Here is an 8232-nt window from a genome sequence, read left to right as displayed (position 1 = left end):
CACAACTCCACTGACATTGCAAAATAGAAGCTGTTTTGTACTGATGCCACACTTGTAACATGAATTAAGAGGCATTGTCAATGTTAAAAATATTTAAGCATTAGTTACTATTAATAAAGCAATTTAAGAAATAGAGTGCAGTGACATTAATAAAGTTGAAAACATGTGTATGTTGTGTTTCTCTTTGTACCAATGATTGGGTCTCAAATGAAAGAAAGTATTGATGTGAAAACCCATTACAGTTTTTGCATTCAGTTTTTGCCTCTGACATTTCATTATTGCCAACAAAAGCAGTTCTAATTTATAGCAGTGCCTCAATCGGGGATGCTGCTTCAAGGTGCTGTCCATATAGGCTACCAATACAGTTTTCTGCACACTGCTCTCTCCAATCAGCAGGAAAGATTGAAACCCTGAAATGAGAATCTCACCTCACAACATTTCAACAACTGTTCATACACTAGATTTCAAACGTTCACTCGTTGCTGTTTGTGATGTGAAATCTATTCTGCAAAACCCAGTCAATGCCTTACCCACATACAGAGTTCTGTAAGAATCACTTTTTGATAAAGGTTTTAAGACGGTGAGACGGCACTTCCATGTTCCAGTACTCTCTCTGTTACTTAGGTGCCATCACAGCCTGTTGCTCCTTGCAAGCCCAAGGGCCATCCAGATTCTAAAGCCTGTGCACCACCCTTAACCAGATAGGGAACCTGTCTCCATGCCAATTAAGGGGCACCTTTGTGAAAAATTCTTGAAAGTGACTGTTTCTTCCCTGGGCAGATTAAGGACTTGGAAACAATCCTGACTCCTGTTTCCCGTCCCCCTAGGGAATGTCCAGTCCAATGTGTTGTCGTCATTGCAACCCCTAAAGGCAAATTTCAAACAGCAGAATCACAGCTGTGCACACCAGAAATATTAATCACAGCCTTTCAACAGGTTCTGTGTAATGCTTTATTTATATGCTGTATTTTGGTCATGCTTGAGCGAGAATACGATTTCTCTGCACACAGAAGAGATTGCAGGTGATCTATTGAATCAGACCTGCCAGATACAATGATGGATGGCAACTGAGGTGTCACAAGTTGAGAATCGACAGTGCACTTTCTCTGCACAAGACCACTTTGTATTAATTCCATCAGCCGTTGTTTTGTGTTTGACTTTATATTCTGACAATCCCTTCTGAAGGTCTTAGAAATGATTTTGGAAGTAGGATGGACTTGTGTTATTTTGAAGATTAATGTAAACAGCAGGACTTGAATAAACAGTGTGATGTCGCCACTTGCTTAATTTTCAAGTGATGCATTTCCAAAATAGAATTGCTCGATTCCACAGAATAAGAACCTTACAGTTGACCTACTCCTGCTTTTATGAACCATTCCTAAAACATGGTAGAATAAATGAATGGTAAATATATTGTTTCTGGGTTTATAAACAAAGGGTCTATGCCAGGATGCTGAGCTTTGCCAGAACACTACTGGTGCTATAATTGGCAACACAGCACTGGGGAAGAAAAGAATTTATATTTATATAACACAGTTCAGACAAAAAGCATTGCAGCAACTCATCAATCCTCCTTTGACAACACCTTCCAAATCCTTGCACAGTAACTAGAAGGACAAGGCCATCAGACAAAATGGAGAGCACCATGCCTTGTTAGGTGTCAAATAGAGGTGGGCAACAAACGCTGATCTTGTCAGCGGATCTCACATCCTGTGAATGAATAGAAAAAAATTAACCATTAGTTGTCATAAAGCACTTAAAAGCCTAAGAAGTGCTTTTGAAATGAAGACATGGTTGTGATATGGAAAATGCAGCAACTAATTTTCACACAGAAAGGCTCCCACAAGCAACAATGTGATAATGACAAAATAAGCTGCTTAACAATATTGATGGTTAGATAACTATTAGCCAGGGCACCAGGGATCTTTTACTTCAGTTAAAAACAGCACGTCCAAGAATGCAGCACACCCTCACAACTGCATTGACTTATAGCTTTGATTTTTCTACATATGTGTTGGAATAGGGTATCAGCCCATTCTGATTAGAGGTAAAATTACAACCAACTGAGACATGGCTGATATCGAGTCACCAAGAATTTTCGTGTCTGATCCATTTATCCCTGCATACTTTCACTCTAGGATCTATGACTTTTGATATAAAATGCTCACCAGCTCTATGAGCTAGTTCACAGATCACCGGCTAGATTCAGGTGAATATGACATTTATGGCACATTGGAGGTCTTGCTTCCAGAATGCCAATGCTACTGTCTTTTCATTAATTCTAATACCCACCTAAAATAAAGTTTAGGACCTCACTTCAACATTTCACTGAACTGACAATTTAACACAACGTGAACAGAAAGGTTATGGTTTATGTAATTTAAAGTGATGGGCTTACCTCTAAAATGATGGTATCCTCAGAACAAAAAAAATGCAGTGAACCTTGCGAATGACACACACTGGTCCGATTTATCTTCTGTCCTTCAGAATGGAGCTACAGTCTGAGCAATACATTCATTTCCAATTATTGCTTTTTTCTTAACGTTTTGAGTATACAGACAAAAGTTCTCACTAGTTGAGGAAACAAAACTTTACTGTTAATTGTACTTTAGAATTGGCATTGTTGGCATAACGATTATTACCTTGCTGCTCAATGTAAAGGCAAAACCCTGCAAGTTTCTCTTTGTATGCTTTAGAAGTTATTCACAAATAATCATGTGAAAAATGGATATGTAACTAGAAAAGGGGATTTACACAGGCAGCTGGAATTTAGGTAGAGGAGTTGAGTGTTCCAAAGAGTATTGAAGTCTGAAGGACAGAAAGACTTAGGGAACAAGTTTCATCAACAGTGGTACTACTGTAAGAGCTAGGATGCACACCAAGGTCAGGGTAAGAGGAATGGAACAGGTCAGAAGGGCTTCCAAACTGGAGAACGTTGGAGAGTTCAGGTGAACAAACCATCAAGGGAATATGACAAGGAATGTAGGTATTTTGAATGTAATGCATTGGGGGATGTAGGTTAACAAGGATTAGGATTTATATTAGAACAGTGCATTTGAATTTTAGAAAGTTAAAGTTTCTGATGGATGGATCAAGGTAGAGGTTGCTGAGGGCAATATTGTGAAGATGGGAGGATGTCATCTTATTAATGAATAGAATGTTTAATTTAAAGGAGGTCAATATTTTACATGCTTGGTTTTAACCTGAGAGAGTGGTCAGTGTTTTGTATGGGTCTGAAAGTGTCTAGAAGGGTGATTGAGTACTGCAAGAACTATCCACCGTGACGATGACATGGAGACTTGGGCAGAGAAAACAAAGAGGGCTTGCGGGAGACATATTCAGGAGTAGTGTGTTCCTATCAATTTCTGTAGTAATGTTAAGTCATATTCATGTTGTCCGTAAATAATTACAGGAATGCAATAAACTTCATTTTATTCAACAAGACACTTCTAGTTAGATTACAGAGGTGGATATTCTCATTCACATGGGACCACTTCAGGCTTGAAGGAATGCATACATGGAAGACAAGGAGATGATTTTGTATAAAGTGCTTTTGTCCTGTCGCAGTCTTTGCTAACAATCACAGAGCTGTTATGTTGCAGAAGGAGGCCATTCATCCCATTACATCAACACCAGCTTTTTGAGCATTTTGTCTTTGATTTTATGTAAAGAAGTGTTTGCACATTTTGTTTACATTATGCTATTGGATACAGAAGTACCTGCACTTGTTTCTGTCATAAAATGTGTCCAGATGTCTCAGTGTTTTGATCCTCACAAACATGGCAGTAGGATCCCTTGGCAGGATATGGAAAGATTCTTAATTCAGGCCTGATTCTTAGTGCATAAAAACTGAAAGGACTGCGGATGCTGTAAATCAGAAACTAAAACCAAAGTTGCTGGAAAAGCTCAGCAGGTCTGGTGGCATCTGTGAAGAGAAAATAGAGTTAACATTTTGGGTCCAGATACTCTTTCTCAGAACTTATCCACGACTCATCTTAGTGCAACCCGTTACAGGAGTTGGCATCACTTCCCAAAGAAAAGGAGAGCACAGCTAATTCTCATTGACTTTGAATCAAGGGTTGAATCATGGAAACAAATCAGAGCAATTTGCCAGCCTGTGTTGTCATTAGCACATTAGACCCCACCTGGACAATTGCTTTCAGTTCTGGAAGCTAAATTTGCTTGAAAGAGCTTTTCAAAGAATCATCGAATTGCTACAGTGTAGAAGGAGGCCATTCAGTCCTTCATGTTTTTTTTACTCATTAGTGGGATGTGGGCATCGCTGGCTGGCCAGCATTTATTGCCTATCCCTAGTTGCCCTTGACTGCGTTGGCCCTCAGAGTGTTTTGACAGAGTACCAATCTCCCACCTTTTCCCCAAAATCTTTCATATTGTTCCTATTTAAATAGAAACATTTTATCCTCTTTTAAATGCCTCAATTGATCCCACATCCGTCATATTTCCAGGCAGTGTATTCCAAATCCAAACCACTGACTGCATTTTGTTTTCTCACCTCACATTTGGTTCTTTTGCAAAACACTTTAAAACTGTGTCCTCTGGCTCTTCATTGTCTTACAAGTGGGAACAGTTTCTCCTCTATCCATTCTGTCCAATCTGCTCATGATTTTGCAAACTTTAAGCAAATCTCCCCTCAGTCTTCTCCTTTCCAAGGAAAGCAGTCCCAACCTCTTCAACCTATCCCCTTAACTGAAGTTTCTCATCCCTGGACATTTTAATATGACTTAAAATTTGTAATGGAGACAGAGTGAATAACAGGACTGGAAAAATACAAGATCAGTCAAATGCTAATCACACTTAAGATTTCACAGCAATACACGAGGGAACTAATCTAATTACCCTACACTCAAATAGTTACAGTATTTCACATCAATGATTACATTAGATTAGAACTAAATTCCCTTTGTGTGAAAACTGCAAAGTCATTGACAAAGGAAATTTATCTAACCACTGAACTAAGAATCAAAAAGAGCATGAAATGGGCTTGTGGGTACAGTCAATTTCTAACCAGTTATTATCACTGTTAAGATGTTTAAGATTATAGCTTCCACTGGGATGGTGATTTGGCATCTACTTCCACTTATTCACTGAGAAAATATGCAGGATTAATTTATAGTTTGTAACCAGCCATGGGAGAAAGCTGTTCCTAAGTAGTAAAAACTGCATTTAACTGGCACTACAACAAAGAAAGCTTCTAGACTTGGGAGTAAAAGGCCAACCAGAAACTATCGACCCTCAGAGAACAAAAGACATACACTTGGCACTTGCCAACACCTCATGCAGGTTTTCATTTCTCAGTTTCCAGGTTTTCGTAGCACAGTTCTTGTATGTACTGCAGTGTTGTAACAATGCTGTAGTGGAAATTGCTGGGTCTGAAATTATTACAGTGAAAAGATCCATTGTGCAAGCTGGAGGTGGACAGAATTTGAAACAGATGAATTGGAAAAGTCTATTTTAATGGTACCACCTGAACATTGAAAGGTCATATTCATATATTTCTGTTGAGACCACATCGTTTTTTGTAAAGGTGCAAAAAACAAAGTTTTGAATTGTCAATTGATCAAGTTACTTCCCTTGCTAAATTGCAGCTGTTTGTGGCACTGTCTGGCATATTTCATTGGTGACATATAGAGTTAGGTGACTTTGAAATGTTTCAATGGAAGTTATAATGGAAGGGTAAATGGCAGAAAATAGGCTTTTTTGGAGCCCATTAAAGTCCATTTATGATTGTAAATATCAATGTCCATACATGCTCTTTGAACTTATCCCCTCCTATAAACATGTCAAAGTTGTGTCCAGAAGCAGCAAGGGAACAGTAAAATGAAGGAGAAATTCCACTTGTCTCAGAATACATCCATGTAAGAGCTCCAACCAGAAGATATGTAGGTCAAAATACGTTTAATATTTAGGAATGCTGAAGCCCCTTCCCTGACTTCACGTTTCCAAAGTCCCTGAATGGGTTGTCTATACCCACCTTTCTTACAATTCCAGGTTTGAACCATTCCAATCACATATCCACCGCACCAATAGCAAAGATACAAATTATATCCTACATCACTCCTCAATCTTCTCAACCATCAGCAGTCACTGAGACAGTTGACCATAGAAAAAGCACTGAAAGTTTGCTGTCAAACAAGGAGGGATGAGCTTATCTTGCTCTAATCCCATCTATCCAGTTGCAGTCATTAATCATCAGAAGCATTCAACCTCCCGCTGGATCCAATTGTTGACTTTCTGCCAGCTCCAGCTGATGGTCTTCCTAGTGTGTAGAGTCTCTCCTTCCTTCCAATTGCCAAAGGACACCCCCAAGGATCCCAGACCATCTTGCCATTGGTGTTCCATTCGGCTGACTATGGAGCAAGAGAACAACCTGCAAAGTTTTATTAAATCCTTCTGTTAAGATCAGCTGGACTTTCATGTCAAGGAATTTTGCCTGTATCAAATGTAGCATGGTCCAGGACCTTCCAAACTTGCTTTCTATCACTCGAAAGTTGAAGTGCTTTAATTTAATCCTGGAAAAAAATGTCATCAAAACAATTATAATAAACTTGCGCTATTTTTGAATTATAAGGAAACTTGGAGAGCCATTCATTTTTCCATGAAAACACATCAGCCAGTGTTAACTTGGCAACCAAACAGAACCCTTTACTCCTGCAATTAAAGTGCAATGATCATTTGAAATTTGGCGTTCTTGTATATGTCCTGATGAGTGCTAGATGAAAAGCTTCAACATGTGTTTCTTTTCAGCAATACTCGAGAGTGAAAAATACCATTGGTGAACTCCACTCAAAGTTTTACTAAGACAAATGCAAGTGAACAGAATAACACAAAATTATTTTGAATTATTTTTGCCAAGGTTGTGCTGACGGCAAAAACTTATCTTTTTATAGTTCTTTAAATCTGTTCAAACAAAATAGTCTGTCAATTGCACCCTTAAATCAGCCAGGAAGTTGTATTTGAAACTATCTGAATGGAGTAAAACAATCTTAAGCTATATTCAGAGGGGAAAGGGCACTCTATCTGGGAAACTTACAGACCAAAATGAATGACTTAGGGGCTATTGTCAACACTGCCTAATGATGAAGCTTAAAGACACAATTTACTAGCAGCTTCAATTTACAAACAAGCAGACTAGAAAGATTTCTGGTGCCCAGCTTGTTAGAATAAAAGATATGCAACTTTGTCATGCCTTTTACACATACCACATCTCCCAAAATGATTTACAGCCAATAACCTGCCTTTCACCTTGAGTCACTGTGAGCTGGGAGTCCTGTCCTGATAGGGTTGCAAACCATTGTTTTTGTCCTGAGGAATCTGGAATTAATAAATTGTACATGTCAGAAAGCAGTGCCTGCTCCTTGATTACAGTATTGACACACCAATAAAAAGCTTTCAGGTGGGAGATATTATCCAAATTACCTGCACAATTACACATTTGTACCCCATTATCTCGTAAAAGTAGATAGATTTGGCAACTAAATACTTGGGCTAATGGATGCCACCTGGAAACTTTTCTTTAACACAATACTGATGTATTGTTAGCAACAAACCAGAAAGATTCCCTTTGGAGAATTATTTAAAGTGTAAAAAAAACGATTAGACAATTTTGGCTAAAATCTGCTCATTAATTTTTTCAGACAAAATAATATCGGAGAATGGCACACAATACCATTAGACTCTTAGCCAGAACGTAATGGGCAAAACAAGCAAAATTCAGTCCTGGAAGCAAGTTTGGAATTCTTCATTACAAGGAGATGGTATTTTTCACATTGGATTCTGCCGGTAAGTAAACTGGTTGCATGCCCATTCTTCAGTTGGAAACAAAACACTACTATAATCCAGAATAGTAGAAAAGCAATGATTCCGTCAAGTGAAAGTATCAGGCAGTGGGAGGGGTCTCACTTGCTGGCTGGAAGGCTGACAAAAGCCCCACATGTTGTCTTCCAAGTGACAGCATTGTGGATGAACCCTCAGTACATGGACTGCAACAGTTCAAGAAGGCAGCTCACCACAACTTTCACAAGGGTAACTAGGGAGGGACAATAAATGCCGGCCAGCCAGCAACATCCACATCCCATGGAGGAATAAAACTAGAAGTTCAACTAAACCACACACCAACTAGGCAATGGTTTGACAATTGGTGGGCCATGGAATTGAGACCCTAGCCAATCAGAGGCTGGCTTCTCTTGTACTCAGCAGAGCCACTGCAAAAGG

The 8232-nt window shown here is 39.0% G+C and overlaps 1 long non-coding RNA gene across 2 annotated transcripts in view; it reads right to left on the bottom strand.

Moving 5' to 3' along the window:
* Window positions 1-5575: 5575 nt before the first annotated feature.
* The window catches only part of LOC125485475, a 31985-nt gene continuing 29328 nt past the window's right edge, over window positions 5576-8232 (bottom strand). For both annotated transcript variants that reach the window (XR_007264192.1, XR_007264193.1), the window contains exons 2-3: window positions 7264-7332; window positions 5576-6530 (exon numbers count right to left, since the gene is read on the bottom strand). This is a non-coding gene — a long non-coding RNA (uncharacterized LOC125485475). The remainder of the gene's footprint in view (window positions 6531-7263; window positions 7333-8232) is intronic.

This window comes from Rhincodon typus, chromosome 19, assembly GCF_021869965.1.
Source record: "Rhincodon typus isolate 14 chromosome 19, sRhiTyp1.1, whole genome shotgun sequence".
NCBI lineage: Eukaryota > Metazoa > Chordata > Chondrichthyes > Orectolobiformes > Rhincodontidae > Rhincodon > Rhincodon typus.
This window is presented reverse-complemented; position numbering and strand designations above follow the sequence as displayed.